This window comes from Rattus norvegicus, chromosome 13 (genome assembly GCF_036323735.1).
Source record: "Rattus norvegicus strain BN/NHsdMcwi chromosome 13, GRCr8, whole genome shotgun sequence".
NCBI lineage: Eukaryota > Metazoa > Chordata > Mammalia > Rodentia > Muridae > Rattus > Rattus norvegicus.
In genome coordinates, this window is record NC_086031.1 from 45,435,884 (window position 1) to 45,458,041 (window position 22,158).

Below are 22,158 nucleotides of genomic sequence, written 5' to 3' on the forward strand. Positions count from 1 at the left end.
TTATTTCTTTTTTTTTTTTTTTTTTTTGGTTCTTTTTTTCGGAGCTGGGGACCGAACCCAGGGCCTTGCGCTTCCTAGGTAAGTGCTCTACCACTGAGCTAAATCCCCAGCCCCTTCCCCATTATTTCTTACTGAAACTTCTGATCCCAACACTAATCAGTTCCTCTCCAAATTGATCCCCAGGAAACAAAGCAGGATGCCCTGCCAAGTCGTGCTCTTTACTCTGCTCACTTGCCTTTCTACAAACTTACTAATTCCCGGGCTCTTAAAAAGTCTTGCTAGACAGAAGTGAGAAGCAAAGCCTAAGGAAGAGAAGAGAACTGGGTGCCACGTTCAATCTACGAGCAATACCATACTCTGCCAGGGCCAACACTGGTCCTTATCCTCGAGTAGTTGATGTTTTAAAACACACCGAGCTGCCTTTAGTAAACTAGAAAACAGCAAGTCTCTCCCTCAAAGAATATGACTAATAGCTTCTCCCTCATTACTTCCCTCTATTGAAGAACTCCTCACTGGCAAGAATTATTCCAAACAACTGCTGCTGGAATTCCTCTTTCTATGTCTATACCCAGTTATACTCGAGCCCTCTCCAGCCTCCTAGAACTGACTTGCCATCTCTCCTTAGTTCTCTTAACAGGTATCCACAACCTAAGCCCAAACTGAAACTCTGATACAAGCCCTGGCCTCTGTCTCTCCTGGGTCCTATTCTAATAACGGCACTTTTTTACCCGCCAGTCCAAAGCCCTTCAGTTACTGCTGAGAAATCTCTCTTTCGTATTCTGTCAACTGAAACTGCCTTCAAATTGCCTCCTGAATCCAACCTCTTCTTAGCCCAGCACCCATTCATTCTCTACTTGCGTGCTAAGTGTAATGTGCCATGGCTTTGTTCTGACCCACTGTTCCTCCTGGCCGTCCATCATCACCCTCTGATGGCTTCCCACAGAAGAAAGGGTGAAAACTTTCTAAACCCTTACATGGCCCAGCTGCTCTGAAACTCGCCCTTACAGATCCCAGGCACGGGAGCCTCTCTGGCCATAAGACATGCAAGCCCGCCTCTACCTCAGCTAAGGGAAGCTTTCACATTTGCTTCCGTTAGCTTGAAGCACCTTTGCCAACTTTAGCATACCTTGCTCCTTCACTTCAGTCAGTTTTCTGCTCAGAGGCTGTCTTCTCAAAGCAGGACTGAGAGATCTAATCCCAGCCTTAATGTTCATTTCAATCTGTCCACTCTAACTTCTATATGCATAACTCTAGGTATTTATTGTGTTCCCCTCTCCCTTGACACAAGCCCCATGATGACACAGAATTTGTTTCATTCCCTGTTAAACCTTGATCCCTTAATGACCAACATATAGAAAGTCTTCAAAGAATATGCATTTAGCAAACAAAGAGTTGCTTTGATTTTATGAGATTTGAGACAACTTATTGTTTTTTCCCCAAGACTTTTTGTCATGATTGTTTGCTAATACCCCAGAGTCAGTAACTATTCCTTTTAAAAAGAAAAAAGCGCTAGAGAGAAGGCCCAGCGGATCAGGGAACTTGAGTTCAGTTCCCAGCACCCAAAGTAGGTGACTTACAATGTTCTCTATAACTCCATTTCCAAGAAGTCTGATACTCTCTCCTGGCCTTTGTAGAAAAACACATATACAAAGCATATGCTCTCACAGATACACACATAAATAAAATTGGTCTTTGAAAAATTTTTAAAAAGAAACCCCACAAAAATTCAGAAGAGGGAGATGCATTATCTAGTCAGCTCTGTTCTGACAAATGTTTTCTCTCCATTATTTATGACAGATACAAAAGGACTCAATGTATATGCCCACAGGGCTTTTTTATAATTAATGAACTCTTCTTAAGAGGAAACTTTATGAAACCAAGTTTCAGTTGCCCCAGGGCTGGCCAAATACCATGAACACTATCCCAGTCAGAGCAAAAATTAGCAAGGTTTTTCCTAAATCTCAAAGTCCCTTGTAACAATCTTTCTCTTTCATTACTGTTACTAGAACCCAGCACGAGGCCATCTTGCAAATGAGTGATTGCCTATGACAGTCTTTAAGTAGAAGATAAAGGTTATCACTTTCACTATGCTTATATTTCTAGGCATGTAGTAACCAGAATCACAAGATCACAGCGGCCAATGAGAACCTTCAAAGTGCCTTTGTCAGGAGACACACACGTTCCATCAAGAAAATGGGGTCCTGTCCCCGAACCTCCAACTAACCCACAACAATATAATGTCATTCACAATTTTCAAAACAAGTGAACAAATAATTAAACTTCTAAGTACATTAATGTGTATTTGATCTAAACCAAACATATCATTTTAATCTTTTTTTTACAAATCAAATCTTTTCTTACATACTTTATTTCAAAAGTTAGTGCACATCACTTGCTAGATAGGTTTACATATAACAAAAGTTATTAAGATTTAAAGTATGTTAAAATATATATCTTAATATACTTTAAAAGAAAAATTTGCCTAAATTCGCATCTTTGTTGTAGTTTATAAAAATGATAATACTTATTTAAACTCCTGAGGGATACCATGGAATTATATTATCCTGAGAAGAGTTTATAAATTTTTAAATATTGGGAAATGCCAACACATATGAGACTTTCTCATTTTAAGCAGCAGCCTGCCTTCCAAAGGAATGTCCTCTAGAGAAGGTAGACTGTGAGAAGGAATTGTAACATGATAAGCTCATTATTAGGAAAAGAAGCAAGCCTATTTGGTCCAAGACTCAGGAAGTTATTTCCAGAAGCCAGACTTCAAGGATCCGGGTTACCCAGAAAAGGAGTACAGGAAATGTTCCCTAAGCCAAAGGGAAGAGTGCATTTCAGTGGTCCAGAGGAAAGGGGACAGAAAGACTCATTGGAGGAACTGAAATAACAAAAGAAATCCAGACTAACTAGAACATCCAACCTTAAGTAGGAAGGTGAGCAAAGACTGACAGAAGAGGCAGAGGGCACAATGCTGGACAATACCAGGTACTGAGCAGCATAGGACTGCTCCTAAGAGCAATGGCAAGCAAGCCCTTAAAGATCACATATAGAAATTATACAGCAAACTGCTTTCAAAGATGGTAAGCACACCCTCTGGAGTGCCCAAACACAAGAAAGAATGAACCATTTCAGTTTTGGAGAGGTCAGGAGTGCAGTCTTCTTCTAATGACTCCTTCAACCTGCATCTTCCATAAAAACTGAAATTCCTCCCAAGCACAAAGAGCATAGTGAACCAAAGGTTAGCCAGAAATGATCGCAAGCTATGATCTTGCAAATGATCAGTCCAGTGAGTTAGGCAGTAGAGCAACAGCAAGAAAACTGCATGAGTCAGGCCAGTTAGGCCTAGGTTTCTTTTTCCCCATCTGAGCATCTGTGGTTAAGTATTTCTGCCCTGCCTACCCACTATACACCAAAAGCTATGTCTCAACCACATGAGTCAACAACAGAAGCGAAAAGGACTTTAACTCGACCACCAGAAAAACACAAGAAATGCTTTGCCTGGTTGTTTCACACCTCAAGAGAGGGGAGGAGACATCCTCATGTTCAAATCCATAGATGGGCATATTTAGAATATACTTGACGTTGGAACATAATTCAGAGCCAAGTCAGCTAAGAATAAAAAACACTGAACTAAATAAAATTAAAACCAAATACAAAACATTAAAGCTTAGGTCTGGATTCAGTCAACTCACTGAGTCATAAGCCAGGCTTAGGCTAATGGAGCCGACAGCAGTCAATCGACCTTACGCTGGAAAGCCTGGCATTAAAGTCCCTGAATAGAGTATGTGACTTATGTTGATATTATTATTGCAAAATTAGTCATGATTTCACATGTCTTAAAAAGTTATTGCTGATATTAAAGATCAAGAAAATAAAAACAGAATACTACAGGTTCCATCAAAACAAACAAACTAAACACTCAAGCTCCTAGTATATGCTTGTATTTTTAAAGGGCATTTAGAAGAAAAATAATTTAAATGATCTTATATGTCTTTAGACTGGGCATGAATTATGTCAAAACTGATTTTATTGGGTGGAGGGTGTTAGTCTTCATATTTTTATTGGAGGACAACAGGAAAGGGACCTCTTTCATCAGCATAAGCATTCCCAGGTTCTTCAGCCTTTCCAGGCTTGGGCCCAGAGTTTCCTGTGGGTGACTGGTCACATCAGGCATGTTCCCATTATCTCTCGCAGACACTGGGTAGTTGTAGGGTGTGGCCTGGTTGATCATGCCAATACTTGGTGTTGGGGCTAACCATAGGGATAATTATAGCGAGGCCCCAGACAGAGGAGGACAGACACTACCAGCACTGGCTCCTTTGCGCAGGCATTCTTGAGGAAGGTGGAGAGTTTCCTGGCCATCTTGGTCTTGGTAGTGACAATGGCCCCAAACTGATTTTAATATTAAACAAAACAATAGAACACATTTGAGTAAAAGATACAAACTAGTCAGCACCATGTCTGGACTAGACAGACTAAGAAACTTCATTTTCTTTTTCAGCAGAGTAGCTTTCCCAAATTCTATAAAGGAAATCCCTATTCTTGGGTTTATTTGCTTTATTTTATGTATATGTGTGAGTGTTTACATGTATGTATGTATGTATGTATGTGCACCACATGTACACCTGGAGTCATAGGCAATTGTGATTCACACGATGTGGGTGTTAGTGGTGAGCTGAACCTGGGTCCTTTGCAAAAGCAACAAGCACTCTTAACCAATGAGCCATCATCTCCTTGGTCCCTAGTTCTTTTTATTAAATGGCACATTTTTCAGGGAAAAAAAAGCTTACAGCATAATTCCTCTACTTTATGATCTCACTCTGTAGCTCTTGAACAATTCTCTTATGACACTCAACACACTGGAAGGAAACTGGCAGTTCACATTTATTTCCCAGCAAGGCTAGGAGCACCTTACGTCTAACACCATGTCTTATTTTCACATTCCCATACCACAAACCTGGTATCAATGTTGAACTGAAATTAATGAAAATAAGTTAGGCTTTCCCTGTCTTCAACAGTGACTCTTTGGAAGACTCCAACAAAGCCTCAGAGCTGGGCTAGCAAAGATGCACAATAAAGATTTCTGTGTATCTGGCTCTTTCTCTACTCTTCTTTTCCCTGCTTCTCCACCTCCAGTAGGGAGTTCCCACTGAAAATTGCACAATTCTTTGTGCAAGAGAAACAACAAGTTTAGTTCCTGCTGACCTGGGCAACATGATGTCCTGGCACAGCTCTTCCAATATCTTAATTCCTTTTCTCATTGCTCGAACCAAACACTTGTCAAGAAGCAAGTTAATGGACGAAGGGCTTGGCATGAGGCAGCTGGTCATGCTGCACAGTCAGGAAGCGAGGAAGAAGGATTGCTCAGTATAATTTTTTTTTCTTTAGTCCAGGACTAGAGCCCATGGAACTGTGCTATTCTTAGCAGACAGGTCTTCCTACCTCAGTTAATCCATCTGGATAACCCCTCACAGGCCTGCCTGGAGGCTAACAGTCTAGAGACCCCCATAAGTGTTTGTAGGAGACCGTCTCCTCGGTGTTTTTAAAGACAGTAGTTGATAATACTAACCATCATGCCCACTTTGATAAAAGAGTTGCAAACCCAAGCCAGCGTTCTTTTAAACAAAAGTATCATTTGAAGATCAATATTTTACCAAAATATCACCTTCTCTGACAGTTAATTTTGATTTCCCCAACTTCCTTAGAAACAACTAGACATTACGCATCATCTTTATGGGTGTGTCTTTATGAGGGTGCTTCCAGGGAGGGTTGAGGGGACAGATGTGGCCCCATCCCATGAGCTGGGGCCCCAGACTGAAAGCAAAGGATATGAGGAGGAAGTCAGCTGAAAGTCAGCCCTGAGATGGTAAGAGGTGAGGGGTCCTAGTCTCATGCCCCACTGTCATGGAGCTTCCTGACACCATTAGAAACTGTATCCCTTGAAATCATAAGCCAAAGTAAATTCTTCCTCCCTTAAATTTCTTTGATAGTTGACAGAAAAATAACTTATATTCCTTGAAAGGCTTTCATTTCTATCTATAGTCTTATAATATGCAAGTGTAAATTTTTGACAGGTAAGGCAACGTTCTGAACTCTTTGGTCAACCCCAGGACGAGTGGTTCATGTTACACCCTGACTAAGTATGCACATGTATAAAACAAAGCACACATATGTGATGTGTACAATCACTCTTAAATTTTCTGATGCAGTCATATTTATTTTCTATATACAATTTTCTTTTATTCTTTCTGTGCTTAAAAAATTATTTCATTTAAGTTTTTAAAGAAACTGAATTCATAACCTGCCCAGCAAAAGGATCACAATCTACAGGAAGAAAACCTCTAGTCAAGTAAGTATCATACAGTGCTGTGACCAGTGTTCCAGAATCACTTTGGAAGCTTTTAAAGGGCAACATAGAACTCTGAAAAACAAAACTAATAATTGCATATGTGGCTCACCTGCAGTTCTAGCACTAGAGAAGCAGGGGCAGGAGATTTGCTACAAGTTCTTGTCAGCCTGGTCTACACAGTGAATTCCAGGACAGCCAGGACTACGTATCAAGACCTTATCTCAAAACAAAACAAAATACTAACTCTAAACCAATAAAAAATTAGATCCAAGATAAAATGTCCACCAGAAAACAACAACAACAACAACAAAAATCCTTTAATCTTCACTCAGAAAACAAAAACACTACTAGACTTGGTAAAAAGGTGAAGATTAAACTAGACCAGATATGACCAATGCCAGAAAGAGCTGCTGCTCCTGAAAAAATCAAATGTATCCTTCCTCCATCCCTGACTGAAGTTTGACAGTGGTAAAAGAAAAGATGGACACAGCCTGTCCACTTCTTCTCATGTGTGGGTTTCTCCATGCTTTTTGCCTATGCTGATTTGATGAGTTGATGTCAGGAAGTTCATTTCCAGAATTAGAAGTATCAAGCAGGTAGTACAAAAAAGGATTTAAGGATGTTCTCTGCGATAAGAGGGTCAACAGTGGTAAACACCTTCAAAAATTGACTAAAGTAATGCCAAATATGTCAAAATCATAAATACTTGGAGCCTTGAAGTAGAACAAAGGGAGACGTTAAGTTTAAAGCAAGCTGTGTAGTTTTCTTGTATGTGCCAGGGAGGAAGGTGGCAAGGATCCTTCCAATTTATAGCAGAGGATCCAGGCTAAGGCTCTGGTACAGGATCCTCTGTACTCTCCCTACAGTCACCCATTCTGCCCCACCCAGTTTTTCAGGAGAGTCTTTACTGAGTTGAGAAGATGGCAGAGATGGAAAACTGTAAAACCTGGTGGTACAGGGCTAAAACCAGAGGGCTTACAAAATCAAGCCAGTGTCCTAATCGGGCATAACATGTTCAGCCATTCCTTTCTCTGTCCTCTACAAACTCTTATGCACACCTCACCCCTTTGGTGACCATTTATAGCACTGCCCCCTCATCTCCTCTAGATCATTCTGCTTCAGCTATAGTTGATTTCTTGTTAAGCCTTCAAACACATCAAGTACACTTGAGCCTCAGGGATCTGCTACAAGATGTTTGTCTTCCGCCTGGAATGTTCTTCCCATAAGTGTTAAATTCTTACCTCCTTCAAATCTCTGCACAAATGTGACCTATGCTACAAAGCTCACCTAAACATTCTCTATCCTGATTTTAAAATAAAATCTGACCTCACTTCCTGACACTGATATCCATCTTACTCTACACACTATCTCCTTAATGCTATATAATTGCACTCTAATCAGGTAGGGGTGGTCTCCTTCCTCAAACTCTGCTGGAATGCTAGCTCAGAAATATTCATCTTAATAACCAAACTAAAGACCCTAGAGTGGCATCTGATACATGATAAACGATGTTTAGTTAACAGAAGAATAAATAAGTACATGGTGTAGGATGTAATATCTCTTTTCCTACTTGCTTGTGGCTATAAAAAGAAACAGGGCCTTCAACACAGAAGCAGATAAATGACAGAAATGCACATGCTCATCCACATTAAATTTAATGACGAACATATTAAGATAAATGAATAGTATCAGACTCTTCTCTATTTCTAGGGAGAAAGAGTGACTACAGGGTGAGGTTAGCAGACATCATAAAGGAGGTAGAAAGAGCAAAAGCAACAGAGTTCTGCACAAGATCTAAAAGACTGGGCTGGAGAGATGGCTCGGTGGTTAAGAACACTGACTGCTCTTCCAGAGGTCCTGAGTTCAAATCCCAGCAACCACATGGTGACTTACAACCATCTGTAATGAGATCTGATGCCCTCTTCTGGTGTGTCTGAACAGCTACAGTGTACTTATATATAATAAATAAATAAATCTTCAAAAAAAATGGGGGTTGGAGATTTGGCTCAGTGGTAGAGCGCTTGCCTAGGAAGCGCAAGGTCCTGGGTTTGGTCCCCAGCCCCGGAAAAAAAAGAAAAAAAAATGTTCACAGTGCATCTCTGAACTATTTATTTAGCTGCTGTGCCCAGTTCCTTGGGATTTTATATGATACATTCTGATCATGTTCAACCCACTCCTCTCAGATCCATTTCTCCTTCCCTACCAACCAAGTTAGTGTCTCTCCTGGGTTTTTGTAACTCATCAAAAACAGTTTATTCTGTTCATACACTTTGAAGTGTGTGTGTGTGTGTGTGTGTGTGTGTGTGTGTGTGTGTGTGGCTTTACTGGAGGGTGGTCTACCTACTAGGGGTTGCATCCTTAAAAAAAACCTGACTCTTCCCCTTGCAGCAGTTATCAACTGCCAGCTGCTCCTTAATGTCCATTTCCCCTCTCCAAGCTGGAATATCATCTGACTTGAGCCTTCAGAGGTCTTTTAGATGCTGTCTCAACCGCTGTGAACTCGTATGTGCAACTGTCCTGCTGTATCCAGAAAACAGTGTCTTGTAGTCACCCACCACCGATGGCCCCCATAATGGTAGCAGCTATGTCTTCACTTGACCAGGTGGCCTCTGAGTCAGTCATGTATGGTCACTCAAGCTACTTCTGCACCAGTGGACATGTCTTAGCAGGCCAGTCCTGGGTGTGGTTCCCTGTGCTCACTGCTGGGTAAGACTGGCCATTCCTTGCCCTCCAGCAGTACCTTCTAGCACTATGAAAGTAAGACAGTAACAGTGAAACTTCCCAGTGATTATCAGCTTCATTTCTCCATGAGGAACAGATATTTATTTCATGAGGATATTTTGCCCCATACTATCTAGGATGACAAAAAAAAAAACTTATTTAAAAGAGACTTCCTTAGAGAACAACACGACTTTAAAACATAGAGAAAATCAATTCCTCCTCACTCTGCCAAGATTTGAAACATGAAATTTATTCAAGAGCCAAAATGAAAAGCACCAAGATTCTAAGTCTGTCTACTGGTTCATAAATGAAGTTTGGATTGCCAATTCTAAAACTTTCACAGAACTGAGCAGCAAAAACCCAGCTGTTCTGTGCTCCAAATCAGAATCATGGCTCTCTTCTCTGTGAGAAGGCAGTCCCTAGAAATAAAAGTTCAGAGAAAAACCCTCTTAATCTCTAAAAGGTGCTAGTGACCTGGAGAAAGGGTAGCTTAATTTCTTAACCACCAAGCGCAGTCTCCAGCCTACAGAAAAAAAAAATTCAGGCCTCTGGGGGGCAATTTAAGAAAGATGAAGCCATAAAATAATTAATGAGGAAATGAGTTAATCTGTAGCTGGTTGTAATCCATATGTCCAAGAACAGCATCGTTACACATAGCAATGTCCTACCAGTCATTCGACCTAGCAATGTCTACACGCCACCTTCCTACTGTCCCCCATCCCAATCCATATTTTATAATGAAAGGAAGTGGAAAGAAGCCAGAGGGTTAAATTTCTCACATCTAAATCCCTCCAGCAACTTGAATTTCCTGAAGCAACTCTCCTAGGAGGGGGCATATTGTGACCAAGCTTTCTTGCGCACCTCCTGCCATCTGCAAAATTAAATTAAATGGCCCTTCTCTTTTGAAATCCTGCCATCAATGTACCAAAGGGAACATCTGAGTATACCAGTCAGGGATGATAGCTTTTCCTTTTTACCAACACACACAAATCATTAGGAGATTAAGTCTCTGAATGGCTAATGTGCACTTTCATAAAGAAGGAGAAGTTAAATGCTCAGTCTGACACCCACATAGAAGGGGCTAGGATTGCACTTGCTGCTGCCCTTGGAAGATGATTAAAAGCAGGGCAGACAGGAAGCTAATGGCTTTTTTGCTGCACTTTTATGGGGGTAGGGGTGTCAGGAATAGACATGGGAAATCAAGGGCCAAGTGCTGAAGGGCAGATGGTGGGGGAAGGAGGGGAAATGATTCTATGCCTAGGAGGCACAGGGACTCCTCAACCCAAAGACTAAAGTACTTTTCACACTCACAGACAGTTCTAAGGATGCTGCAAAGCCTGAACTCACTATGCTACTACAGTTTTTTCTAAGGCAAACTGAAATTTAAGCCAATGTAGAGGTGGGGATTGGTGGAGACATAGATCAGGGTATCGTACCTGCTTAGTATGTGAGGACCTGTGTTTAATCCCCACCCCCCAAGACCCCCAAACAGCCTGTAACTTTGGTATTTGTTGCATTAGCAAAATTTCCATTTTCTACACCTACTGCCTAGACACTCCTCCCTACCCCTCAAATCTGCTTCAGCCATTTCTCCCACCTTCCCTGAACTGAACAATTAATTCAACAGTTATTTCTATATCCACCTGGTCCTGCTTTAAATATGCCTAAATTTGGAACAACAGAAGTAAGTGGGTTAAAAAGGAAAAAGAAAATTTAGGAAATGGCAAATTTCAGAATAGCAGCATATAATTTGAAAAGTAGCTCAGATGGGAACAGACTTTATAAGAATGTAAAATTACCCACAAATCATATTTTATTCAAGTCACTTCAATGCAACATATCTTTATTAAGCACTCACTACTGTGCCCACAAGTAAAGATCAAACACAGTAGGCCAAAGACCCATTCATTCTAAAACTGAAGCGGGCTTCCTGTTCATACACCTAGAAGAGCGTCTTGGAAAATCCAGTGTTGGCTCCAGGTTAAGGATAGAATGGGAACCCATATCTACTCCATGGTCACTCTGAGCAACTTCTCAGACTGATTTGCCACGGGATAGGCAAAAAGAAGATTTAGAAGCCAAGGCAGAGGCAAAGAGAGGAACCAGATGGCTGCCTACAAAGTTAAGAAATATATGCTTCTTAATGAGACATCTGACAGGAAGAGTAAAAACATCCTTACATCAAATTCTTCGAGAAATTATAATTCACAATGGACGTTATTCACTACAATTTACAAAACCACTATAGCTAATAAAAATCTCTTCTATTTTTTTCTTATCATCTCCTGAAAAGCATACACATTTCAGGGGAAGAGTTAGGAATAAAAGCCCTTCTCACAGAGGGTGTGTTGGTGCACGCCTTTAATCCAGCATTCCAGAAGCAGGAGCAGGCAGACCTCTGTGAGTTTCAAGTGAGCCAGGGCTACATAGCAAAGCCCTGTCTCAAAAAAGGAGGAAAAAGAAGGGGAGGAGGAAGAAGCAGGGAAGGAGGAGAAGAAGGAAGAGGAGGTAGGAAAGGAGGAAGAAAAAGGAAAAGTACTTTTTGTTCTAGGACCTAGGACAAAAATATCAGGAAGCAACAAGCACCTGTGTAAAGGGGCAGAGCAGGAAAAAGAAACCAATGAGCTTGGAAAAGGAACTCTTAGAAACTCAGCCCCCAGGATATCTACAACCCCAGCTGTCTTACGGAAACACATATTGCATGTGTGTGTGGGGGGTGGGGGGGAGAGGGAGAGGGAGAGCGAGAGGGAGAGGGAGAGGGAGATCGAGAAGGAGAGGGAGAGGGAGAGGGAGAGGGAGTGGGAGAGGGAGAGGGAGAGGGAGAGAGAACGAGCTGTAATTAAAGTCCTCAAGAGGGAGAAGTTTGGAGTCCAACCTGGTCCACACATCAAGTTTCAGCCAATGAGGACTAGATTAAGATCTAGTCAAGAACAAGGAAGAAAAGGACAGAGAAAGACAGAGACAGAGAAGATACCAACCAGAAAGGCTCTCAGATTCTCAACTCTCAACCTAGTGAAAGGTTTTTATGAAAAATGAAAATCTCCCAGAAACCTTAAGTTAATCTCTTGCTGTCCTGCAAAGGAGACAGAGTCTGGAACTGAGGTGACATCAGACCTCTCTGCCCTAGTCAGGATCTGCCTGTCCTACTGTCAGTATCTGCCAGGAATTAGCCAACAGCCTAAGTCTAACCTCCTCAAGAAGAAATGTTCTCTTTGGATCTCAACATTAATTTGAAAGAGTCAGTAATTCACTCAACATTTTACAACAGAGATGTTACTAAGTAGGAAACAACAACAACAACCAGGACACAGAAGCGAGGGCATGGAGGGGACAGAGCCTGAATGCTGGTAGAAGATAAAAATGCCATATGTCCAGTAAGCCTGCCAGAAGAGAAGAGTCCTATGGAGATCCCTCACCCTGCTCCTTCCTCCCAAGAACCACTCCCCTAAAGTCTCCAGGGAGATATCTTGGCATTTCTCTGTCTGCAAACCTGCTTCATTTCAGTGTCTTTGCAATGGTGAGGCTCAGGGACCTCTATCATCCACTTGCCCATAGCTACAATAAGAAGTGAAAAGTGAACAAAGAGGATGGAAAAATAATGGCTGAGAAAAAGAGTGGCACTGTCTTTCTTAATGAGTATTTTCTTCAGTTTGCTCAGACAATTTTCCAAATTGTCTATGACAATCATGATGCTTGTATAACTAGAGAAAGCAGTAAAATGTTATTTTAACACATGAACTCACAACAGTTGGGGTTGCCCACACAGCCAGGCCAGTCAACATTCTAGCATGGAGTGGTAAGGGGTTCATGAGCTTCCATGCCTGAGGATCTATGGACAGTACTGGCCTCTTGGGGAGGAGGAGTCGGGTTTCTTTAGGGGTGTGGCTAGTAGGCCAACCAAGCTCTAGTGCATGGCCTTAGAGCCTGAAGACAGGCAAATTGCACACGTAGGATTGTTTTGTTTTTTTAAAGGACAATGTGAAACTGGTGCTGAGGGGGTGGGGGTGGGTAAGGAGGTAGAGGTGGACCTGAGAGAAGATAAGGGGAGGAACTGGGAGTAAGTATGAACAAATTACCTTGTATAGAACTAACTCTCAAGTAATTAATAAAAATATTCTTTAATGTTACTTTAAAATCAGTAGGAATAGGGCCAGTGAGATGGCTAAGTGGGTAAAGGTGCCTGATACCCCAAGTTCAATCTCTGGAAAGAGGAAGCAAAGAACCAATTCCTTAAAAGTTGTCCTTTGATCTATACACACATACACACCCCATAAATATGAGTAAGATCAGCAGGAGTACTACCCAGAATGCTTTCCGACAATGTTTTAGGGAAGGAAATGGGAAGATGGAAGAAAAGGCAAAGTCCCGTTTAAATTTTTTAAGAAAGGAAAACAAACAAAAAGGAAATAAAAGAAAAAGTGAGGAAAACCTTGGAGACTGGGAGAGGGTATGTGCACGTCCCTATGCTTCCGTGTGCACACTGCGGCAGAGAGACAAACCATGACAGAAGGCATCCGGCGGCTAAGTGCACTCACTGCATGACAAAGTACTCCAAATAGACAGAGATTCCTTATTCCGAATGTCTTCTTGGGAGAAAGGTTTCTATCCGGGTAGTTTTTGGCCTTGGCTGGGTCTGATCGATAAAGCTTGGGAAGAAGACAATGCTAAAATCCAAAGCTTACTGGGTCTCAGTAGCTTGTCTCCTGTTACACTAGGGCTCTTGGCCATCCCCAAGCAGGCAGGACAGACCACTGCTTTACACGAGGAGATCTCAGCTCATCTCTTTTCGGCTCCTGGAAGACTGAAGTCTTAATGATTCTTTCCATGAGTCTCAGGAGATAGCTTTCTAATGTGAATTTAGTGTTACACAGCCCGGACTTGGAGGAAACAACACTGCAGAGAGGCAAGAGGCAGATGCCAATTTCTAGAAGAAGTCCCTGCTCCTTCCAGCTTGGAAAAATATCTGTTGGCAGAGAATAATGCAGTAGGATGGTTTTTGTTAGTGTGGAAGGCGGGGCTGCAACATGCCACAGAGAAACTGACCAATCAATCTTCCACGGCTTTAAGGAAGGGAAACAAAATCCTAAATTTTTACTCCCTGTTACCAACTGTCTGAACACCATACCCCTCCCATCAACATGCAATCTACACCCTTAGTCAGCCACTGGTCCATATCGACGTACTTACTGCATAACTGATGGAAAATCAGGGTATAGAAGCTCACTGATATTTTTCCTCTGTGTAAGTAAAGACCACAGATACCCATGTTAAGAACCCAATAGGACTGGGCTGGAGAGATGGCTCAGTGGTTAAGAGCACTGACTGCTCTTCCAACAGTCCTGAGTTCAAATCCCAGCAACCACATGGTGGCTCACAACCATCTGTAATGGGATCTGATGCCCTCTTCTGGTGTGTCTGAAGACAGCTACAATGTACTCATATATAATAAATAAATAAATAAATAAATAAATAAATAAATAAATAAATAAATAAATAAATCTTAAAACAAACAAACAAAAAAAGAACCCTGTAGGACATAGCATAAAACCCTGATATATTTACAAATCCACAAAGGAACTTTGTGCTTGCCATAAAGTCCTGTAATATGTGGACACTCCCACACATCCAACATGCCGTCAGTATCTACAGTAAGAATCACTAAGGGAGCCAGACATGATAGCTCACACCTATAATCCTAGCACTTAGAAGGCAGAGACAAGATGATTGCTACAAATTCAAGACCAATGTGAGCTATACAATGAATTCTCTATCAACTTGGCCAAAGAAAGAGATCCTCTTTCAAAGATAAAGCAGTAACAACAAAATAACCACTATATATTATAGTAGAAATTACACTTCTCTTAGCTTTGTCTTATGTTTTCCTAAAAAAGGTATAGCATTCGTTCATCTGGGAAAATACTTTGGAAATTATGCAAAACAATAAACAATAAAAGGGATGTGTCCTTCTATTCCTACTCTGTCCCAAAGCTTCGCATCCTGAAGACACTGGTACTAATTTCTTATGTCTTAGAGATCTCTTCTGTGTGTGTGTGTGTGTTTTTTTAATTGTAGAGTAGATCTTAGAGAGTTTTCCAAATACTACATTATGAATTTGCTTTTTCTTTCTCCTGGCTACAAAAGCATTCAAATGGCTGTACTTTGACTTTTGCAACTATTCCCATTTTGATGATTATTGCCATTTTTATTGTCTACACTCAATGCTGTAATGACTGTAAATGTAAGTATATCTGCAGAATAAAGTCCTGAAAGGGAGTTCATAGATATTGTAGTATTTTGAATTTTGTTTATTTATTTCTATGGTGTGTGTGCACATGTTCATTTCACCTGTCTGTGAGTATTGGCATAAAAGAATGTGGGTAGGTGTGTGGAGGTCAGAATGTTGGAGTAATTTTCTAAGTGCTATTAATAATGTGCATTCAAAACAAACACCATTACATTTACAATTTGAACTTTTACATATTTACTTCTTGTAGAGATAGACTGTTGAGAGATTCCATACATTTAGTTAAAAGAAATGCGAAGTGTCCTTCTGTGTTTCTACCTTTCCTCATATTCCCATGACCAACCTTCACCCCCAAAAGGGGGTATAATTTGCCTACATTATGTCAAACAGTTCAGTTTTTACTTCCACCATGGAAAAAATATTAAATTCAGCTGAATTATGCATGAGACCCTATGTGACATGATCATACATCTTCAGATCTTTCATTCTCACAATTTTAGCATTTCTGGATAGGTCTAACAAGAGACTTGCTCTACATATCCTCAAACTATTGGTGTGTGCCCTAGCATGGTAATGTATCAAGACACCTGTATATTTGCAAGAATGCGTGTATGTGCTGGGAGTTCTCATTTTTACACATTTTCTCCTACTGGCCTGGAGTAATCCACATCAAATTTTCTGAGCATGTGTCTCCATGAGATGATCAGAATATTCAGAACAAAAAAAATGTCTTGTTTACAATTTATAAATTCTCCATCTTCCTCTAGGGATGACTGTAAGACTGCCTGGACCAAAAAGGAAAACACCACATGACTTACTATACATGTACTTACTATACTATACTTATAATACTATGTATTACTGTACATGACTCTCTAGATTTCCCTTCTCTGAAGCTGTAGAAATATTCTGAAAAAGAACAGTTTGTGTATGCAGTTCACGCTTTCCTACTTCCTGAAGTCTACTTCCAAAATCATATTAGACAAAATATGCAGATTATATATCCATTTCCATTCCAATTATCCTAGTATAAGAGCCTGGTTAACATGACTGACTAAACTGGATCATCTCTGCTAAGCCATCAGACATCTTAACAGTGTCACGGGTATCCTTGCAGAGGGGCTTAAGAGCAGATAAACAAAGCAAGGAATTCATCTCCAGTTAAATCCACTCAGATACTAATGAGTTTTCTAAGACCACAAAGCAAACTAATAGTCCTGGATGTCATTTATTTTGGAGTACACTAGCTACTTTCTTTTGGCACAATGGTATTAAGTAACACAAGTCTCTCTAATTTTCTTTCAATTTTATCTCCTTTCTGTGGCATAAGAAACGACTCTAGAAACACTCAAAAATATTAACACGTGGAGAAATATTAAAATAATAACAAAGATCTTGAAGGATCCCATTTTCTTCCTCTTTGATTTTTCTTAAGATTTACCTATGACAATAACCTTTCAAATTGTTTTCTTTCATAACTCTTTTGTTCTTTTGTTTGTTGGTCGTGTGTGTGTGTGTGTGTGTGTGTGTGTGTGTGTGTGTCTGTGTCTGTGTCTGTGTCTGTGTCTGTGTCTGTGTGTCTGTGTGTAGCCCTGGATGTTCTGGAACTCTCTCTGTAGACCAAGCTAGCATGGAACTCATAGAGATCTGTCTGCCTCAGCAATGCTGGGATTAAAGGTGTGAGCCATCATCCCCAACTTATTTTTTGTTCTTATCTATTAAATATCTTCCTTTTGAAATGTAAGGTCCCTGAAGGTGGAGACTCCATTAGTCTCATTCATGTAACATCCTTAGGCCCTAGTCATCCAGGACGAGGGGATCTTCACTGAGGGATTGCCTCCATCAGACTGTCTGTAGACAAGTTTGTAGGGGCTTTTTTCCTTCCCTTTTTTGGTTAATGATTGATATGGAAGGGCCCACCATTCCATGGTGCCATCCCTGGACAGGTAGTATAAGAAAGCAAGCTAAGCAAGCCATGGGGAGCACAGCTTTCCTCTATGGTTCCACTCTCAGTTGAAGTTCTCCCTGAATTCCCTCAGTGACCAACTGTGATCTGGATGCACACAAAATAAACCAAGTTGCTTCTGACCACAGTATTTATTGCAACAGCAGAGAAATCTAACCAAGACTCTAACTGGGTAAATACAAACTGTCTACTAAAACAAGATAGGTAGGGTTCTCTGCAGAAACAAACAACCCCTAAATTTCAGAGGCTTAACACGACAAAAGCTCCTTTCTTACAATGTCCAACAAAAGCAAGGAATAGGGAATCTGTTCATCACTGTAGTTTAAAGGCCCAGACCAACACAGCATCTGATCACAGACATTCAAGACCTGATCAAGACCAAGGCAAGAAGATAGAGCACTAAGCTGTTGCGTCCTGGAAATTGCTTCTGCTTAGCAGTGTTGGGTTTAACCATATTTTGCTGTTCAGAATAAGCCACAGTCACTACTTACTTCAAGTAGATGCGATGACTATTGGAAGCCTGAGGAGACTTAACAGCAAATCTATTAATAGAACCCTACTGTTGAAAAGGTTTCATTTGGTCCATTCCTGTTTCTAGGCAGAATTGAAGTTGCAATTACAAAATAAATAAATAACAGAAAGAGCCTTTTCAGAAAGGAAATATATGTGAATTGCCCAATCAAGAGAAGACATCTGTATTCATCATGCCACTTAATTTAGGAACAAAGCAAATGATTAAAGTGTACTCCACACTAGTGCTCCTGGCAACTAAAAACCCTAGAAAAGAAACCACTGTAGGGAAAATGTGTGACTGTGTGATGCCAGGCTTTCAGATCACCAAAGCAATTCTGTTCACTGAAATAACACCACACATTAATTTGTTTTAACTTAATATATATAAACAAAAACAGTAAATAAGTTGCATCATGTGTGCCCACTACAATCCATCCCCTATTATTACCACAGAAGGCCTACTGCATTATGACTCACACTTGAAGCTTTCTCTACAGCACATCTAACAGTGTTTCCTGCAGACACAGAACAAGTGAGATTCAATTCCTGTCCCACAAGGATTCTCTTTCATCTTTCTTTCTCCGCCATCATTCAGTCTCTTACAGTGAGATAACCTCTAGTCACACAACTCTTTCTCCAAATGAATTCCCAAGTTGCTATGGTAACTAACACCTTCCTCCAATCCTGTCAATATGTTTCCCTCCCCTACAGGCGGACTTTTTGATATATTGCCAGAAGCACCAATCTCCTAGCACCTGCTTGCTCCTCAAACCTAGAAATGAGGCCTTTTAGGAGACTCTGTTAGTAACCAAAGCAGCTATCTTTAACAAAAAACCAACTTTGTACTTATTACATCATTTAATAATTAAAAATAAAACTACATGGTAGCCATTCGCCTTATTTTAAATAACAGATAAAATAACCAAATTAGAGGTCACACAACTTGGTTAAGGAACAGAAGCAGGATTTGAACACAGAATTCTCAGACCGCACTGTCTCTAAGATGACTTAGCATCTTCCATCAGCACTAGACTTTGCCCAGATTAAGAGTGAACTACAGATCTTGTTCATCACTCTGCCTCTGCTTCTTTTTCCAAAGAGGCATTATACACTTGAAGACATGAACTTGACGTATACCAGCACACACTACTCTTAATCCAATGGTATTTTAAGACATGTTAATCAAGACAGAAGCCTGAACGATAAACAAACAAACAAACAAACAAACAGGACAGTTCTCCTGTTCGTCTCCAAGGGCTTCCACAGAGAACCAGATAATGTGTGCTAAGTGTCCATTACAGAGAATGAAGGTTTATAAGATCACTAATACCTCACAGGTGTTGAGGTATCCACAATATGACCAGATATCAGGAAAGGTCCATAAGGGTTGAATGCAGCCAAATCCCCTGGATTATCTTCTTGGGCCCATTCAAAGCTTCCCTCAAGTCCCATATGACCCATACCCTCACTAGTCTCCCCTAACCCAAATCAGAAACAAAGTAAGTCCCATACTTACTTCTTCGCTGACCCATCTCTCCCCAGTTCCCAGCAGAGGGACACTTTATATTACTTTGTAAACTAGAGTGAAACGTCTAGCATCCCAGTTATTTTCCCAGCCTGCCTTTTTCAATCATTCATATTCACAAGGCATAAACTGATACTCCCTTGGCCAGGAGCTATTTGTGAAACTATTCTGCCTCCCTCTTTTCCCATCAAAACCGTACTCAGTGTGCAGTAGAAAGGGGGTTATTCTAAAGCAAACAATTAGCAAGTCACCTAGCATTGCCACCCACTCCACAGAGGCGCACAAACAAGAGAATTAGCCTAATTTGTTGTCTACAATGAATAGGCCACTTTACCCATCAGAGCTCTAGAGTTTGGTGCAGGATGACAAACTCTGTTGTAATGGCCACAGTGACCCTGTTCCCTGTTTTATAGCTATGTGCTGAAATTCAAAGGCACTCCTTCCCTGCCCCCATCTTCCCTTGCATACTTGTGCGTATCACTCCATTAAGAGTCTGAAGTGTAATTTGTCTCATTCACTATCACCCTGTTAAACTGCTCTACAGCTGCTGTGGCAGTAATCACAGTGATCAGTGATTCAGACTTATTGAGCAAAGGGCCTTAAGTAGGCTCCATTATTAAAATTTCCAAAGGTTTTATTATTAAAATAAGCCAAGATAGACCAGTATGTCTCTACAGAGAAGTTGTTCTAATGATTCTTGAGTTCTAAAGGGATGTTTGTCCCATTCTCAATGTTTCACTGGTGAATATCAGTAATTGGGAATTTAGCAATAAATAAAACTTAATAATCTCACTTAAAGGTACAGCATTATACAAACCTTTAAGATGCTGCCTTTGTTCACTGAACCACTGTTTATAACAGCAAGCACCAGAAGTGAGTCAAGTGTCTACCTGAGGATGGGTTCAGCAATGGTAGCCATCCATGCAATGGAATAATATGCAACTCTATAAAAAAAATGATACATGACCACCTTATCTGTACCAATATAGAAAGATTCCCAAGGGCATAAAGGCAAAGACCAAAGGCATCCCACTCAAATGAGAATAGCCCAGTGTGTTTATAATAAACCGGATACTTCACCTATCAGAACTGTATTAAACAGACTGTATACTATACTAGCATTTGTGCATTTGTATAAAACGATAGGGGAAGAATATATTCACTCTTGTTTATATTTCATTAATTAATGCCAGATAGATAGATAGATAGATAGATAGATAGATAGATAGATAGATAGATAGATAGATAGATAGATAAAAACAAGGATGGGTGATCAGCACAGTGGATTAGAATGTGGTAGAAAATATTTCTTGATTAAAAAACCAAAAAACCCAAAAAACCCAAATATTTTTCATGGTCTAATTTGCCTTTACTACTTAGTTCACCTAGCAGGATGGGGATGGAATGAGGAGCAGACAGTCTCTATAGCCCTGAGACCAGATGATGAAGCACATTTTACTTGTCAGAAGCCGCCAACTTTAGCACAGAGATAACTTTTATCAGAAGATTAGCCAGACTATGACTTGATTGTTTACAATAAGACACACTGGCCCTCTACCTCAGAGGTGAAGAGGAGTGGTTCTCCAAGTAAGTATAGCTCAGTGGTGAAACACTGCCTAGCATGTATGAAACCTGATTCAATCCAATACAAAAGGAAATTAAGGGGGTTGGGAGAATAGCATAGTAAGGGGTCCTTCTCTATCACCTTTGTAGTTCTCGTTTTATTCCTGTTTTCATAATGGACCTTCAAAAGGAGTATATGTATACATACATGGACATGTATGTGAGATTGGTAGTCTATGATTAGCTCTAGCTTAAGGTTACTTTCAACACCAGTGTGATTTTGAGTCACATCCATGGTTCCTCTTCCCCAGACCAGAAAACAGGAGAAAAAAAGGAAAAAAGCAACTGTTGTTTAAAGTTTTATCTAGTCTTGTGGGTCACGAGTAATGCCATCAAAATGAATAAAATTAAGTTATCTGTCTAAGACCAGTGTCAGAGAATTCTTGGTCCAGCACCACAGACAACTAGACCCTCCTACATAGCTACAGAGAGGGGTAGACATGAACCGACTGCAGTTACACGGTCACAAGCTGCACTGTTGGCAGGAGCTCACAGGAAAGAAGCCCCAGAGCTGCCCCAGCCAATGAAAGTCGCAGAGGCTGAAGAAATGGCTCAGCAGTTAAGAGAGTTTGCTGCTTTCAGAGAATCCTAGTTGGGTCCCCAGCACCCATGCCTAGTGGCTGTAACTCCAGCTCCAGGAAATTTAATACCTTACACTGGATGCCATGGCACTGGCATACACAGGCACATGTGTACACACATGTGCAAATAAAAGATCTAAATTTAGAGCAACTGAGAAGGAGGGAGAAAGACAGAAAGAATGAGAGTGATACAGAGATACACAGAGAGAGAGAGCATATGTTAGCATAAGCAAGCCTTCATCAGGGACTACCAGATTACAGAAAGATATTCAGTAGTCACAGACAGCCTGTGTAATCTGTCTCTGATTTCTATGTCCCATACACTCCTTTGGTAAGGCCCACATTAGCTGGTGACTGGAATTCTTGTCATCTAGAACTAAAGCCACTACACTCCAGGCCTGATCTCCCAATTCCCTTTTGGATGCTTCAGCCTGGATAGATATCCCTTGGCCAAATATGAACTTCTTTTCCCTGGCAACATACAGTTTCTATCTGACCTTTCCCTTCCTCAGTAAATGGTTCTTCCATATATCTCAGCCAATGACCCAGAAGGCAAAGAGCATCCTACTTTCTACCTCTGCCATCTCCCCCATCAATTTCAAACTTACCATGAATTTGTAAAGGACAAAA

The 22,158-nt window shown here is 40.7% G+C and overlaps 1 protein-coding gene and 1 pseudogene across 7 annotated transcripts in view; both read right to left on the minus strand.

Moving 5' to 3' along the window:
* Positions 1-22,158, minus strand: part of Srgap2 (SLIT-ROBO Rho GTPase activating protein 2) — a 221,139-nt gene that overhangs the window by 137,692 nt on the left and 61,289 nt on the right. The gene's annotated exons all lie outside the window — the stretch shown is intronic.
* Positions 1-22,158, minus strand: part of LOC108352529 (NADH dehydrogenase [ubiquinone] 1 alpha subcomplex subunit 3 pseudogene) — a 28,032-nt pseudogene continuing 5,874 nt past the window's right edge.